The following is a 17,873-nucleotide window of genomic DNA, read 5'->3' as shown; positions in this document are numbered from 1 at the left end:
AACAAGATTGACTCATCTTTATCGACAAACAGTCGCAGCCGACTGTTTAGAGTACAGAACGATTACGGCGCTTACGATGCAACAATCCTACTGACTCTATCTAGCAGCACCACCTAGCCGAGATTCGAACATACGCCGACTGGCTTGTTAGACCAGCATCGTATGCTCGATGCTAACTGGGTGGTATTTAAAAAAACAATTAAGGTTTCATTGCACTCTTATGATGGGTTTTATGACCAAAAGTGGTCATAAATATCATTATAAGTGTAATAACACTTTAAATATTACTTGGTAAGAGAAAACGCATGAAAGAAAAAGTATATAAGTGTAAAAAAGCATGAAAAAAGACAATGAAAACACGATAGAATGGGAGAGGACATGGGACATTAAAAAAGAAAAAAATATAAGAGATGAAAACAGAAGAGAAAAAGAGGAAAAATGAGGAGACTGAACAAAAAAAATTACGAACGAAAGAAAAGAAGAAATATGAGACGAAAGAAGGAAAAACTGTAAAAAATACTAAAGAAACGAGAAAAAAATGAGGATAAACTGAACGGAAATGGAGGAATAGCAAAGGAGAAAATGCAGTAGCAGGAAAAGTTAAAAGCATAAGCATAAGCATAAGCATAGCATACCGCCCGTGTGAATGCAGTAGCAGGAAAAGTTAAAAAACCAAAAAAAAAAAATTAAATCAGTTCTATGTTATTTTAGCATTATTTTTTCATGTGAATTGTCTAATGTTCCTTCCAAGAGTGTTGTAATACAAGCCGTAATGTCCATTCCAGATTACAAATTTTATCAGGATGTTGAGAAAAAAGCAGGGATTTGAAATTTGAAATGATTGATTGTGAAATTTCGAAAACAAGGATACAAAAGATGTGATTCATCTAATCGTCGCACAGTGATACAGAAAGAATTTATTTAGAAAATATTAACAATCAACCATTTGCCCAATCCCACCGGCCCCCATAGAATCTCTTTCACTCTTACGCTCCAGCGCAACGCGTTTCACCAGCAAACCTGTCACAGGAAAGCAACAGTGCCCACAGCATGAGCGAAGCGCCAGCAACGGAACGCGATTGCGAACTGGATCCGTCCGTCCGAGTAACCGCCCCTGCCCCGCCGGGCATGCATGCATGCATGTGGCAGGGAAAAGTTGTAGGTATATTTTTATCTCCACCGGCTGCTCCGGGATGCTCCGACGACGGCGGACGCCACGCCACGCAACGCACCGTGGGACGGGCGGGATGCGCATCCCATCCGAACGAACGAGACCTATACTCTGCTTCATTTAAAATTCATTACACAATAATAGTACCCTTATAGATCTGGGCTCTCGTGCATTGCTGCTGCGGGTCTTCTGCTGGTTCGAGCGTGCTTTTTTTTTATCAGCCGCAAGCAAGGCTGAGAACAAGGTAGACTTCATTGTTGTAATACAGTATATCAATGGTTCGTGATGCGTGTTCGACGTCCTCACCGTCATCCTGTGCGATCCTCTTCAGGTTCGTTCTACGCCACTAATCGGAATAAATACTGAATGCAAAGGGGTTAGGTAACCAACTAGCCTTGTCGTCCCTTTCGATCGGCCGATCGATTTGATCGTTGTCTCGAGCTCTCGAGCTGGCAAGACGCGAGGTTTGTTATGTGAAGTTCATGGTTATTGTTGTGTATATTACGTAGTACGCAGAACTTGCTTGCTGGCTGTTCAGGCTTTACGGATCAGGATTAAAGGACCGGTTGGACGATTACGACTGAAGACGATAAAGACGACTGGTGCTGAAGATGATGATGACGGTAACGATGATGATGATGATGATGATCACGATCATCTTGATGATGAGATAACAGCATTGACGGAGTTGTTCTGAACTTCTCGGAGGTTCTTTTTCTTCCCGGCCTGCATCATGAAGAGAAATTCCGAAGAAATTGAAATGAACTCCTCTAGCCTCGAGCGAAAGATGAGCAGCAGCGGCCGTGGTGTATAAAAATACCCATGCAATGACTAATTGCTATTACCCGTTGGTAATTAGTCAATGGTAATAACTGGTTTGCGCTTGTCGTTCGGCTTGGAATGCCGGACACTCGGTCGCCACGATATTGCCATCTGCTTTTCAATTAGATATTGTAATTGGATTATGACTAACGTTCTTTTCCGCCCCGAACCCAACGCAACGGTGTGGATGGATGGACCAACGCAACGGGAACGACGTCGGATGGCTCCGGGCGCCTTCTGTCGTCGCAGCAGCCCGAGTCGCTAATGAGATCTTTTACGATTTACTTTGTGTGCGTGTTGTTGGCAGTCGGCAAAAGACAAACTGACGGCGCTGCCTTTAATGCGCTATCTATCTATCTATCGACAACATTGGAATCGATCGTTCATCAAAGAGCCATCGGGAGAGTTCTATTGCGGACGTTCTACATCCCATCGATCGGTTACAATCGGTTGTATGGTTGGACGGAGAAAATTACCGCCTCTGGTGCCACCGAACTCTGAAGTTTTGTTTTATAAGTGGCAATTAACCCCGTCTGGGAGGAAAAGGATAACCAATTCCGTTGCGCATTCTCGGCATGATAATGATTCAAGAACGCACATTTGCACTCCATGATGATTTGTGTATTTAGGTGTAAGGTTATGATTGAAATCTCCATTTGCATATAAAGCTGATTTTAATTGCACATGCGTCGTATTCAAAGAAAACTAAAGACTTGCATTGAATTCCACGACATAACGGTAAAATAAGATGAGCTGTGTCATTGCACATGTCATTCGAAAATTTTCAGAAAAGTTTTAGTGATAAATTTTGTTAGGGAAAAAAATTAATAATTTATTACGGAGTCTTATCATTTCTACATTTTCGATTTACCGTAGCGATTTTCCACCGAGAATCAAGTTTGTGAGCGACACCGTACCGAGCCCAAGTACGGTGCCTGAGTACCGAGCCCGAGTTTCTTGAACAACTCAGTCACGTACACAAAATATGAAAAATGTACGAAATGAAAATCATCGGTACCCTGCCGAAGACTTCTCAAGTAACAATTTGGGTTTTATTATACTCTTATGATGGCATTTAAGACCAAAATTGGCCTTGAAGACCACCATAAGAGTACAATAAAACTTACTTTGTTGCTTGGGTTAAGCACTGCGTTCGAGTTTTCTCAGGTGTTGGATCCCGAAAAATAAGGAAAAATAAAATTTAAAACGCAATAATTTTTCTAGGAAATGCCCTAAACGTTTACGACCTTCTGCGTCAATAGCTCTCTCTAGTTTTCCATTGGATATCTATTTTCTTTACTCTTTACTTTTCTTTACTCTTCTTCATTTCTCTATCCTTTTTCCCCTACTCTATTTTTCCTACTCTATCTCTTCTCCTTTTTCCTCTTTTTCTTAGATGTTCTAGAGAAGTGAATGCTGACCTCTCTCCCCAGATTCATTTAGACGGTGATGAAATCGAACAGTTCGTGTATCTGGGCTCACTGGTTACCGCAGACAACGACACCAACAGAGAAATACAAAGGCGCATTATGGCAGAAAATCGTGCCTACAAAATTCGCCACCGCACGAAGTTAACAATCTACAAGACGCTGATTAGACCGGTAGTCCTTTACGACCATGAGGCATGGACTATGCTCGTGGAGGACCAACGCGCTCTTAGTGTTTTCGAACGGAAGGTGTAGGTGGTGCACCATCTACGGCGGAGTGCACATAGAAGACCTCTTCCTCTTCCTCTACCTCTACCTCTAGGTCCAGGGTTGCCACATGCACAGATTATTCTGTGTTTAACAGATATTTGAAAGAAATCGGCTGCACAGAATCTGTATGCACAGAATACAGATTTTCGCCAATTACACAGATTAAACAGATTTTTGAGCTTTTACATGAGCGTGAAAGAGACGGAAATAGTCAGCAAAATGACTCTCCATCTCTTTCACTCTCATTGTTTTGCATTCGACAGATTTTTGCACAGATATTTTTCCTCGCTACACAGATGGCCAGATTTTTCCAACAAAAAACACAGATTTTTATGTGGCATCCCTGCCTCTACCTCTACCACCTCTCTGCCTCTCACAGAAGAGATCAGAAAACAGCGAAGAAAATGGAGAACAAATATCTCTCTCTATCTTCATCTCTCTCATTCTTTCTCTCGCTCTCCTTCCGACTAGCTCTCCCGCTTTTCCCCTCTCTACTCCCATTCTTGTTTCTTCAATTCTTGCTTCTCTATCTTTTCCATATCGCTTTTTAATATTCTCAGTTATAGCTTGTTTACCTCTTCTACATTCTGTTCGTGCATTTTCTATCTTCTTCCTTTTCTAATCGTTTCATCGTTTGTTCCGCGAGATTTCATCGTAATCTTGTCATCTTTTGTTTTCTTTCGTCATCTTTCGTAGTCTGTTCTTCAACTGTTGGATGCTACTTTTGGCGACTTTGGATCGTTTTTGTCGTCTTTATGTTCTTTCCAGATAACCCCGTCTTTACACTTCTCCGGTAGTCGTCCCAAATCTTGACAATCAGTTGATGCAGACAGCCGGCCAACTTGTCCGGGCCCATTTTATTAAGTTCGACTCCAATGCCATCCTTTCCCGCTGCTTTGTTGTTCTTCAGCCGCTGGCTTCTTTAACTTCCCTTATCGATGTGGGTGGCACATCTTTGTCGCTTGCTGCACCAATGTGGTCACTTCCTCCGCTATCATGGTCTTCCGCCTGTACGCCATTCAGGTGTTCATCGTAGTGCTGCTTCCACCTCTCGATCACCGCACGGTCGTCAGTCAAGATACCTCCATCTTTATCTCTGCACATTTCGGCCCACGGCACAAAGCCTTTGCGAGATCCGTTGAGTCTCTGATAGACCTTCCGTGTGTCGTGAAAGCGGTACAGCTGCTCGAGTTCTTCGCACTCCTTTTCCTCTTGGTGGTACTTCTTCTCCTTGAAGAGTCGGGTTTGCTGCCTCCGCGTCTGTTTCTATCGCTCCACATTCTGACTATAAGAATACCTCAGAAATAATACCACGGTGCTCCAAATAGCGTTATTATCCAAAAAAATCTCCAAGAAATCTGAGTACACCAGCCGATTTGTAGCACTGACCACTATATTTGGGTGAAATTAAAAAAAAAATCGTAGGCACGGTTTTGGAGATATGCCCCTTTAAAATAAAAAGAGCATAAATCATAAGAAAATTGACGCAATAGTCAATTGCGTAAAGAGTACCAAGTATCGGTAGAAGTATTTTAATATTTTTGTGATATACTGCATGCAATATAACGGAAATATGAATGACTTAATGAGTTTTGAATAATAATAATAAATTATTATGTAAAGTCGCTTGCCACTCACTAAAGAAGGCTACAAGCCGTTTTGGCTAGGACTTGTAGCCTTCTTTAGTGAGTGGCAAACTTTAGACATAAAATATTGTAGTATTAAAAGGAGTTTTCCAATTTTTTCTCGTGTATTAATGAATTTTGCTTTAATTAACTGCATATTTGTGAATATGAGTAGAGTAAAGAGGGGCAAAAGTGTGATTCAATGGTTTATCAGTGCAGATTGCGCGTAATTTGACAACATTAGTATGAATAGTCGAATACTGAGATAGCTTGAATTTATCGTAAACATTTGTTGTTTATGAGGCATAATTGCTGAATTAAGTGTAAATGTTACTTTGGAGCGGTTTTGATGTAATATTTCGTTATATGGCAAATACGGCTCCTGTTGATATGGACGCTATTGCTTGTTGAAACATTGCAGCAGCGTTTCGCATCACTCAACCACCTTTTTTAAAAACGCGGTGAGAGAAATTCTCAAAATATATTTCTATTTCCATAATTTGATCAAACCCCTTAAAACGTCTTGTAGGGCAAAAATGCGATTCACGGGCGGAGCAAAAGTGCGATTCATGGACAAGTTTTTTTTGTTAGATTATAGTCACTTTAACCAGCTTGGGTCATTCGTGACTTCTGCGGGGTTGGAATTTGAACCCAGGTCCTCGGCGTGAGAGGCGTGAGAGCTAACCACTACGCCGGGACTGACCCCTCATGGACAAGTAAATAATGCGTTGGTAATTATGAATTGGATTCAAACGAACTTTTGCCACGCTAGTGGGCATTTTTATTTTTCGTAAAACTTTCCTACGATTTTCTTCGTGATTATCCATTAGAGTAAGGTGGGGCATAAGTGCGACATTTGAAGTTGTCTTTAATTTTCATGAAATGAAGCACAACAGTAAACTATATTTAATATTGATGTAACAACTCAACATCTTCACATTCAGCTATAAATCATCTGGAGCAATAGTATTAAAATTCATCATTTTTCTAATCAGGTGCCGAATCGCACTTTTGCCAAATTAGCACGGAAAACGTGCGTTGACCGCGAGGCAAAAGTTCGAAGTTTGAACTTATGAAATTAGTGCACTTGCTAATACACTAATTGAATTGCCTTTGCATTGCATTTGGTGCTTGGCGGGATTTGATTAAATTATGTAAAATAGAAATATATTTTGTAAATTTTTCTCACCGCATTTTCAAAAGAGATGCTTGAGTAATGTGAAATTCCATGTAACAATCCAATAGCAAATTGGTCTTATTCATTTCTTATAGTAGTTTTATCAGTGCATTTCAAAGTCTGTTAGGTTTTATAATGTTCCTCCTCAAGTGAATTTTATCTTATTTGACTCACATTTCTGAAGTATGACTGAAGGAGACTTGAAGAATCACCCATAAAACTAAATTATCAATAAGTGTAATTCACCTTATAAGGGATTTTAAAGGATACTTCATTTTTGCTTAAAAACGACGCTCCTTAAAACTTAACAATAGTTTTGACAAAAAACTTATGACATTCTTCTTCAAGATTCGTTTATCTTAACAATACCGCCATAAAACTCTCTAAAATCGTATATTCTCGAAAGAGAAATTATACTCTTGAATAAGAACGTAAACAACTAATCTGTCAAAATGGGCGTCTGAAGCTGGAGAAAATTGAAGAATACAGATCTTTTAAACGAAAATTATGCGAAAATCTGTGTAATATTTTGAAAACCCTTTCATATGAACAATCAGCCAAGTCACAAAACAATAAAGATCTCAGGACTAACTGAACTGGGGAAGGACAGTGCCGGTAATGATGCATTTGCCAGTGGCGGTGCGGGTTTCCTCTAGAGCTTTTCGTATTTTTTAAACTAAATATAGAGTTCATAAATCAGATGTCTTTGTATGGAAAATATTTGAAGGCACTGAAGCAGTTGAAGCATAATTTTTAAAAACAGTTGTACGAATACCAATTGTAAATTAAACGATTGGAACTGTCGTGCAGTCCAAACAGCACAAACAGCACAAACAACACGTTACGTAGATACTTCATTGATGTTTTCTTTGTTTACACTAGGTGCCCTCAAGTAATTCAAACAATTCTTATTCAAGCGCAACTTGTCTTCCTCAAGAATACAATAAGTATTGATGAACTTATCGCGCTCTTGGAAAAATTTTCTTTGTATTGTGCAAGAAATGTTAGTCTAATAAGCGCTTTCGGGTTGATTTGGATAAAACCATTGAAAAAATGGCGAACAGGGCTATTTTGATTTCTTTTGAAATTGTAGTCAATTGCATATGGGCGCTTATAAATATGGTATTATGCAATACTATTAGTGATCTTATCTTTCTAAATAAATGTTTAGACATATAAAAGCCTTTTTGCCACAATTAGTTAAAAATTTGGTAGCCATCAACTTCTTCATGAAATCATTAATTTTTTTTATTAATTTAATTTTTCAATAATCTAGCAAAAATAACTGGCGCGTTAAAATTTTCTAACTTTCATGTCACAAAACATCGACAAACCGAGCGTGGCATGAAAAATTTCTCATTTATGAGCAACAAAGCAGCTGCTTTTATCACCATTTTTATTTTCAATTTTCATTTCTACCCATTTCGAAATAGCAATATCTGTGAATGCTTATAGCTTATAGCTCTTGTTCAATTTAAAACATTTAAGGCTGTGAGAAGTGTATGATGTCTTGCAAGTGTTCTTTGAAGAGACAACCATAAAATCATCAACACTTGTGGTAGTTTTCTTTTTGTTTCTAGTGTCTCTTGGAAGTCATTATAAATAGATATCGATAAGAATTACAAGTTTTAACAGGATCTTAGGAAATTTTCTTGAGAACCTTCTTTAGTGTGGGCCTCTCTCGCCTTATAAGGGTTTTATGGCTGTTTTATCGCAGTTTTGTAGAATTACAAGTTTTGAGATCGGTTTTAAGCAGCAAATGCTGGAAACCTCTTCAAGTGCACCTTAAAATTGAAATTGTTACTTGGGATGCTGCTTCAACTATGTTTATATTGCGTTTCCCGTATTACGAAATAAAACCCGATTTAATCCACCTAGTGATGAAAGGAACCTTTGTTATACGGTTTGAGATAGAAATCGACACGTCTTCTGAACATAATTCATCTATTGGTTATCATTGCGTAGTGCGTTGGTTTACATAAAATTTTTGAAAATTGAATAAGTTTACAAAATTTGAACAAAATAGGAACACTTTTAAATGTTGATAGATCCTTTTTTCATGAAATTGCTTTCCTCAATTTTTATTAATCTTCGGTTACTCACGCTGTTGTATTTTGTACAACACGTGTAGGTTTTTCAACGCCATATTGTTATAAAGTTACAAATCATTGTTTAACTAACGTATATTCTTCAACTAACTTATTGTGAGCAAAATGTCATAATTATTCAATGCATTAATAATTTAAATTGTTGGGAAAACGTATGCAGCAAAACTATCAGCCAATGTAAAATGTTTAAAATGTATCCGTCTGCTGGTAGTCGAGTAATTCGGAGTCAAAATTAGGGTATTCTTTATAATCAAAGTTCTACAGTTCCTAAACAAGCAAACGTACAGGTATACTATTTTCAGCAAAGTTGTGTATTTTTACTATTTGTACAATTTTGTAGTACATGAAAAAGTCATGCAACAATGACAAAAAGAGCAAAAATAAAAATAACTGATTTTACAAATTCATATGCAATAAATAAGATTTTTCTATCTTCGCTGCAGAGATAGAAGGTTACTGTCTTCAGCAAAATTTCTTGTAATAATATGCTCTATAACTTTGCAGAACACATCAATGTGTTATATTGACACTGAAAAAAAATTTTTTTTTTATTTCACTTTTAGGGGGATTAATCAAAATTTAAATCTCACCAGACGATAGAGCTTTCAATTTCAAGAAACTTTTCCAAAGGTTCGATAAACCTAAAACCAAGTTTTCCTAGTCAAAACTCTAGTGCACACGTTTTCTTCGGTTTGGGGCTATTTTGCGCGCGAATAACCGTGTTACAAAAGTTGGCACGAGTGCTCGAGGGTTAATATCTTTTGATCGGTAGAACCAATTCTTATGAAATTTTGCATATATATCCGTAGTGTGAAAACCTCTCGTTTGATATTAAAATAATTGAAATTAGGTAAATTATCTTGGTATAAATAATTATAAATTATTGTTAATTTTGGTGTGTTGTATACGATTGCTCATAACTTTCAAATTAAACGTCCAATCAAAAAATCATTCAATAGTGATCTATTAGGATATATTATCTTTCAAATGAGGCTAATAGCGCATAAATCGGTTTGGCCATCTCTAAGAATCAGGCGATAATTATTACCTTGTCAAAACAGGTTTTTTAAGCATAACTTTTAAACTACTTGTTTGTTTTCAATTAAAAATTCCTGAACAATTTAACTTTAATAAGGGCTTTCATTTGATACTAAGATCGTTGAGATCGGTCATGTAGTTCCGGAGAAACCCGTGTCACGTATTTTTCACATTTTTGCTTATAACTTTTAAACGAAACGTCGTATCACGAACCAACTCAATAGTGATCTACTAGACAATAACACCTTTCAAACAAAAGTAATAGCGAACGATTCGGTTCAGCCATCTCTGAGAAACAGGCGATAGAAAAAATCATTACATACATACACACACACACACACACACACAGACATTGCTCAAAACGTCGAACCTTATCGATTGGTATATGTGACTTGGCCCTCCGGGCCTCGGATTAATTTCGTGTTTTTCAACCAATTTTTAAACCTTTGTTATAGTATAACAAAGGTAAAACATCCAAACCGCACTAATTGAACATTTCCATTTAACTCTGCAATTATGATTCGTAAATAGTAAATGTATACGATGGACTTTAAGCTGTCAAAGTATGTCAAGTCCATATCAATGTTGTCAAATTATGCGGAATCGGTACTGATAAATCCTTGAATCGGACTTTTGCCCCACCTTACTCTATCTCAAAAAAAATAAATCTTACATAAACTTTTGTTGTAGTGTAGAACAAGGCCTACTATGTTCTTTTTATGATAATGACAGCAGTATGATTATTTCAAATCATTGTGTGATAAAAGAAGCACAATTATATATGTATTTTGTCTTTTTCTACGAGATTTACGCCTTTTTGACATTAAATGGCCGTTTCTCCAAAACTGTGCCTACGATTTTTTTAAAATTTTGACTGAAGATGGTGGAAAGTAATACAAATCGACTGGTTTACTCGGATTTTATGGAGATTTTTTTTTTATAATAACGCTATTTGGAGCACCGTGAATACGACAATACGATGCAAAGACGACAAAAAAATCGAAAGCGCAAAAAAATGGTAAAAAGTTATTTTGAAGACGTACAGAAGGTGGAAACACGCCAAAAAAGACGACGAAAGGTGACGAATATACGACAGAAAGACGGCGAAAGAACGATGAAAAGATAGCGAGACAACTACATATTTGTTGTCTTCCCAATAAATAGTACGAGGCGAAAAAGACAAAAGATGCTGAAAAGACAAGAAATACGGCGACATAACTGCCCTATCTACAAGAAAGGTGATAAGCTGGATTATGAGAACTACCGAGCGATCACTATCCTGAATGCCGCCGACAAAGTGCTGTCCCAAGTCATCTTTCATCGACTATCGCCAATAGCCAATAGATTTATGGAAAGTTACCAGGCCGGCTTCATGGAGGGTCGGTCTACAACAGACCAAATCTTCACCCTGCGGCAGATCCTCCAGAAGTGCCGCGAATTCCGAGTCCCCACGCACCACCTGTTCATCGATTTCAAAGCCGCATATGATAGCGTAAACCGACAAGAGCTATGGAAAATTTTGGACGGAACCGGTTTGCCGGGTAAGCTGACCAGACTTATCATGGCTACGATGGATGGGATCCAGTGCTGTGTCAGAATCTCGGACGGATTGTCGGACCCATTCGAACAAGGAGATGGTCTTTCCTGCCTGCTATTCAACATTGCGCTTGAAGGTGTTATAAGACGAGCGGCGATCGAAATGCGGGGCATGATTTTCAATAAATCCAGTCAATTTATCTGCTTTGCTGACGACGTGGATGCTGTCGGCAGAACAATTGAGGCGGTGGAAGATCAGTACACCATACTGAAACGCGAAGCAGAGAAGATTGGATTGAAGATAACAATCCCTGTGTTTCGATTGGCAAGAAGAATGCGGTGAATACATTTCTAAAAACTGAACCCCTGTTTTGGGCCCAAAAACTGCTTCTGAAATTGGGCTTTCCGACAAAAAGTTAATTACTGCTCATTAAAATGTAATAATTTTTCAAGGGAATACCCTAAACGTTTGCAGCCTTCTGCTACAACCTGTATTTTGAGTGCTTCGATGATTACATAGAACAATGTTTTCTTGTAAAAGACGCCATTGGCTTAATACAACAAATAAGCAAGCTCTTTAAAACTTCTAAAAAGATACCAAGTAGCTTATCTTTATATAAATTGAATTGAATAAAAAATACTGAATTGAAATGAAAAATACAAAATGAAAATGAAATAAACTAATAATATCACTATAATAAGTAATTGATTCCATTTGCACAAGATTGAATCTTGTTCTGCATAAAATTCCGTCCGCGAAATGACATTTCGCTCATCGGTGGTGAATCGCTCAACGAGTTCGGTCACAGTTATCAGTGGCCTCGTTCTACTGGCATCGGATTGCGCCACGAAACGGGTCTGCTGTAGTTAGGAGGACCACTTCTGTCTTCCTTCCTTCTATCCTTACCATCTTTTCCCTTCCGTGGACACAATTCTTGGTGGATCATTCGGTTCATGGTTCGTGAGTGGAACCGCAAATTGCAACCCGAATGCGCGAATGACGCAAAAAGCCCAGCCACCGGTCAACCGGGGAAAAAGTAGTGCTGCCTTCTGGTCGGTGTGGAAACAATTTATCGATCTGGTCACGAACCGAACCATGACCAACAGGTTTCGGGGAAGATGCCACCGAATTGCTCGCAAGTCATAAAAACCTCAGCCACCGCCGGGCAACGCAACGCAACGCAACGGTTACTGAGCGACCAACCGACCGATCGGCCGAGGATCCGTACTGGCGATCGGTGGCCGCGTGTAAGTACGGTGGCTTATTTGAATTTCTAATTTCTAGCACTGGCTAAAAATAGTGCCTGCCGGGGCTACAAACTATAACACGGTGAAGAATTTCGATTATCTTTGCCCGAAGCCTGCGTTCCGTCCGTCCGTCTCCGTTCTGCTCGCATTCCACGCACCCTCCTCTCCTGCCAGCCAGCAGGTCACCGGGCACGCATCGCCTGAACTCTTCTCCTCGCATGATCATCACCAACAGTAGTGGCGGCATAAACTATAGCGCTTGCAGGTAATACATTTAAAAAATTCTTCTGCAAATTGTCGCTTTATTGGAGTCGACGCCAGGGACCAGTTTTCGCAGTCCGGCTGCAGCCCAACAACCGAGGGAGAGTAAAAAGCAACTGTATTCTACCCTGCCTCCTAACCACCCCCCTCCCCTACGCTTTTTGCCCAATAATCTCTCCTTTCTCGACAGCGACTAAATTGTGCGCAGATGTCTATTTATGAACATATCTGTGCCCCCTTCTTCGGGACCAAAGACCTCTTCTTCATCTGGCTTGTAAATCTTCTGCAACACCTTATCCGCCAGGTTGTGTCTTTTTCTTTTCTGTTGTTTTTGCCCGTATTTCGTAGCTCGGAAGCGAGGATCACACGAGAGGCGTACGGCGGAATGCTTCGTGCATCATAGTAATTTTATAGGGATATATTTAACTATTGCAATTTCCCCTTTCCTGCATCGCTTGTGGGGCTGCAAAAATTATCCATCCTATCTGGTCGTCGTCTTCGGAGTCGTCGTCGTCAGCTCCCAGGTCGTTATGCTCGCGTCTTAATATATAGATGTTTCTGTTTTATAAATTATTAATAAATTGCCGTATAGTATTCTCCCCGTCGGGGTGATGTCTATTGAGGTAGGCCGAGCTGTAACCGGGTCTTCTTCGATTTTCACCCGCAGAAAGAGATAGCGTCAACGTGAAAAGCTCGAGCGGGACAGAACAAATGGATAACTAACTACGTTTCAGTTGAGGGGAGAGCAAAAAAAAAGCTAGCGAAGTGCCTTCGGATCTGATTACATTCAGATTTATAAATAGAAACAATTACTCATCCCGCGCTCGCGTACTCCCTCCGAGTGCGCTAGTCCAAGCCCTAAGCATGTATGAGGAATGTTGGGCAGTACGGTTCGAAGTCCCGGAAAATAACAGGAAGATAGGGGGAGAGATACCCTCCAGTGATCACTGGTGCCAGGTCTAATTGTACTCCAAGCAAACGACGACGACGACGACGATCGACGATCGACGGGACCTACCAGAAGGGCTGTCCTGTTTAGCGCAGGGATTGCTGCATCGTCCCAGAACATCTCGAAGAACAACGGCCACAACAACGCAACGGGAGGAGTGAAACGTTGTTTGCTTCAACCGGGGTTTTCTACTTGTGGTTGGTTGGTTGGTAGGTGAAACTTCGAACTGACGTTTGCTTCTTTTTTTTTTTTGCTGCGGTAGATGTGCAACGCGAAACCGACAGATACGTGCAAAAATAAAACGGGTTCTCGTTGGCTTCGCGACGACTGCTGGCCGGCTGCCAGGTCGGTCCGCACCTTTCTTTTTTTTTTGTTTAGTCAGCAACAGGTCAGGTTTGTGCTCTCTCTCTCTCGGTGTGCAAATGCCGAACTGTGATGAAGCTTTCCTGCGCTGCTGGCTGCTCCGCTTTGTGACACCGAAGGAACGGAACGGAACGACGAAGGGCCGGCCGTTGCCTAGCTAGCACTAGCTAGTCCACGGAGTCGCTATGCGTTGATTAGCGTTGGAAAGGTGAAAATTACATTGACCGAAGGTGTGAATTGGACCACTGCACGCTGGCATTGCGCTAACTACGTCCTGTTTGAGACGGTTGGAATATTTTCTCCCAGCACCGAGGGGAACGATTGAAATCTTAGGCCATCATTGGCGCAGAGATTCTCGTGCTGAACTTGAACGAGATCAGTATACAGGATTGTCAATTTGTCAATTTTGCTTCGAGACATCGAGAGAAATATTATTAGTAAAATATTAGTTAGTATTCGTGAAATTTTTATCACTAAAGAAAGGGAATTGGCCAATGAGAAAGAAATATTTTTAATAAAATCTAAGAATTAGAACATTTCCGATTTCGGATTTTTCAGTATAGTTTTCCAGTCTTGGAAAATTTTGTGGAAAACTTCCCTTGCAGTTTTCTCGGAAAATAGGAGGGCTCAAATGTTTTAAACGTTGTTTTCAATAATTAGTCCCTGTAAATACATTGCACTCTTATGCAAAATTTAATGAAAGTCGGAGCCCTTCGGCCTTTTTGTACGATAATTTTGTAGAAAAATGTCCATTTGCCTTACTCACCTTCTCCTGATACACATCTTTCTTTTTTTCTCTAACTTAATTGTAACTCATCATCTTATCAAAAATGTAACACTCTCTATTCTTCACAATGAGAGACACTTTCTGCGACACTCATGTTTCTCTGACTCTTACGTGCTCACTGTATACTCTCTTGCTTTTCTGATTTTCTCATGTCCCTTTATTTCTACTTATCTACTTTTCAGAATTTTTTTACTCGTCCTTATTTCTCAATGCTTTTTTCTTTTCTAATCTCTCTTTCTTCTTTCTGTTTACCTCTTTCTTCTTTCTCTCTACCTCTTCCTTCTTTCATTCTCTCCCTTTCAGCTTCTTCATTTTTCTTTCTCTCTCTGTTCCCCCACATTTATGTCATTTTGCTTCTCTCTTTTCTAGCTACTATTCCTCTTCTTCAATCTTTTTCTGCATTTGCATTTGCGCAAATAGCCTCCAAAAACACCCACATGCCAAATATGGTTCCATTTGATTAATTAGTTCTCGAGTTATGAGGAAATTTGTATTTCATTTGTATGGGAGCCCCCCTTCTAAAGTGGGGAGGGATCTCAATTCACCATAGAAAAAATTCTTGTCACCAAAAACACCCACATGTCAAATTTTGTTCCATTTGCTTGATTAGTTCTCGAGTTATGCAAAAATTTGGGTTTCATTTGTATGGGAGCCCCCCTTCTAAGTGGGGGGAGGGGTCTCTAACCATCATAAGAACCTTCCCTGGCCCCAAAAACCTCTACATGCAAATTTTCACTCCGATCGGTTCAGTAGTTTTCGATTCTAAAAGGAACATACGGACATATAGACAGACAGCCAGAAATTCATTTTTATAGGTATACTAGCTGACCCGACAAACTTCGTATTGCCACAAATTAACCTGTGTTGTACATAAATCATGAATCTCGGATGATTTTTGTCACAATCTCGAGTTTTGCAAGCCCCCCAGTGGGCGGCGCTTCCGACGGCGGGTCACCGGCAACACTCGCGACCGTCTCGTCCTGAATGATCTAGTGTTACTATAGATAGTTTTTGTGGTCTTGTATTGACTAATGTTTTATGGAAGAGTCTCGAATTTCTCGAGTTCGATTAGTTTTTGAGTTTCGCAAAAATTTCTGTTTTATTTGTATGAGAGTCCATATCCCCCTACCACAGGGGTGAGAGGTCTCTAACTATCGTAAAGTAAATTCAAGACTCCAAAATCTCCCACATGCCAAATTTCGTTCCATTTGCTGGATTAGTTCTCAAGTTATAAGGAAATTTGAATTTCATTTGTATGGGAGTTCCCCTCTTAAAAAGGGAAGGGGTCGTAATTCACCATAGAAAAAAATTCTGCCATCTAAAACTCCCACATGCCAAATTTGGTTCCATTTGATTGATTAGTTCTCGAGTTATGAGGAAATTTGTTTTTCATTTGTATAGGAGCCCCCCTCCTAAAGTGGAGAAATCCATAGAAAATATACCATAGAAAATATTCTTGCCTACAAAAACACCCACATGATAAATTTGGTTCCATTTGCTTGAGTTCTAGAGTTATGAGGAAATTTGTATTTCGTTTGTATGAGAGCCCCCCCTCTTAAAAAGGTAAGGGGTTCTAATTCATCATAGAAAAAATGGTTGCCTACAAAAACACCCACATGCCAAATATGGTTCCATTTGCTTGATTACTTCTCGAATTATGAGGAAATTTGTATTTCATTTGTGTAGGAGCACCCCCTCTTAAAGTTGGGAGGGGTCCTAATTCACCATAGAAAATATTTTTGCCTCCAGAAACCTCCACATGCCAAATTTGGTTCCATTTGCTTGATCAGTTCTCGAGTTATGAGGAAATTTGAATTTCATTTGTATAGGAGCCCCCCCTCCTAAACTAAGTAGGGGTCCCAATTCATCATAGAAAAAATTTTTGTCTCCAAAAACACCCACGTGCCAAATTTGGTTCCATTTGCTTGATTAGTTCTCGAGTTATGAGGAAATTTGTATTTCGTTTGTATAGGAGCCCCTCCCTCTTAAAGTGGGGAGGGGTTCTAATTCACATAGAAAATATTCATGCCCTAGAAAACTTTCACATGCCAAATTTGGTTCCATTTGCTTGATTAATTCTCGAGTTATGAGGAAATTTGCATTTCATTTGTATAGGAGCACCCCTTCCTAAAGTGGGGAGGGGTCCCAATTCATCATAGAAAAAAAAAATTGTCTCCAAAAACACCCACGTGCCAAATTTTGTTCCATTTGCTTGATTAGTTCTCGAGTTATGAGGAAATTTGTATTTCGTTTGTATAGGAGCCCCCCCTCTTAAAGTGGGGAGGTGTCCTTATTTACCACAGAAAATATTCTTGCCCTCGAAAACTTTCACATGCCAAATTTTGTTCCATTTGCTTGATTAGTTCTTCAGTTATGAGGAAATTTGTATTTCATGTGTATAGGATCCCCCCCTCCTAAAACGGGGAGGGGTCCCAATTCATCATAGAAAAAATTTTTGTCTCCAAAAACACCCTCGATTTTGTCTCCAAAAACACCCTTACTTCTCGAGTTATGAGGAAAATTGTGTTTCTTTGGTACAGGAGCCCCCCTCTTAAAGTGGGGAGGGGTCCTAATTTATTATAGAAAACATTCTTGCCCTCGAAAACCTTCACATGCCAAATTTGGTTCCATTTGCTTGATTAGTTCTCGAGTTACGAGGAAATTTGTATGGAAGCCCCCCCTTTTAAAGAGGAGAGGAGTTATAATTCCCCTTATAAAGAGGGGAGGGGTCTTAATTTACCATAGAACAAATTTTTGTCACCGAAAACACCCACATGCCAAAGTTTGTTCTATTTGCTTGATTAGTTGTCGAGTTATGCAGAAATTTGTGTTTCATTTGTATGGGAGCCCCCCCTCTTAGTGGGGGGAGGGGTTTCTAACCATCACTAAAACCTTTCCTGGCCCCAAAAAACCTCTACATGCATATTTTCATGCCGATTGGTTCAGTAGTTTTCGATTCTATAAGGAACATACGGACAGACAGACAGACAGACAGACAGAAATCCTTCTTTATAGGTATAGATAATATTATCTTTTCATCGCCTTTTTGTCATCTTCCTGTTGCATTTTCATGGCCTTTTTAACGTCTTTT

At 39.6% G+C, this 17,873-nt stretch overlaps 1 protein-coding gene across 1 annotated transcript in view; it reads right to left on the bottom strand.

Annotated features, from left to right (window-relative positions):
• Positions 1-17,873, bottom strand: part of LOC128740004 (telomerase-binding protein EST1A) — a 204,636-nt gene that overhangs the window by 116,093 nt on the left and 70,670 nt on the right. The window lies entirely within an intron of this gene.

This window comes from Sabethes cyaneus, chromosome 1 (genome assembly GCF_943734655.1).
Source record: "Sabethes cyaneus chromosome 1, idSabCyanKW18_F2, whole genome shotgun sequence".
NCBI lineage: Eukaryota > Metazoa > Arthropoda > Insecta > Diptera > Culicidae > Sabethes > Sabethes cyaneus.
This window is presented reverse-complemented; position numbering and strand designations above follow the sequence as displayed.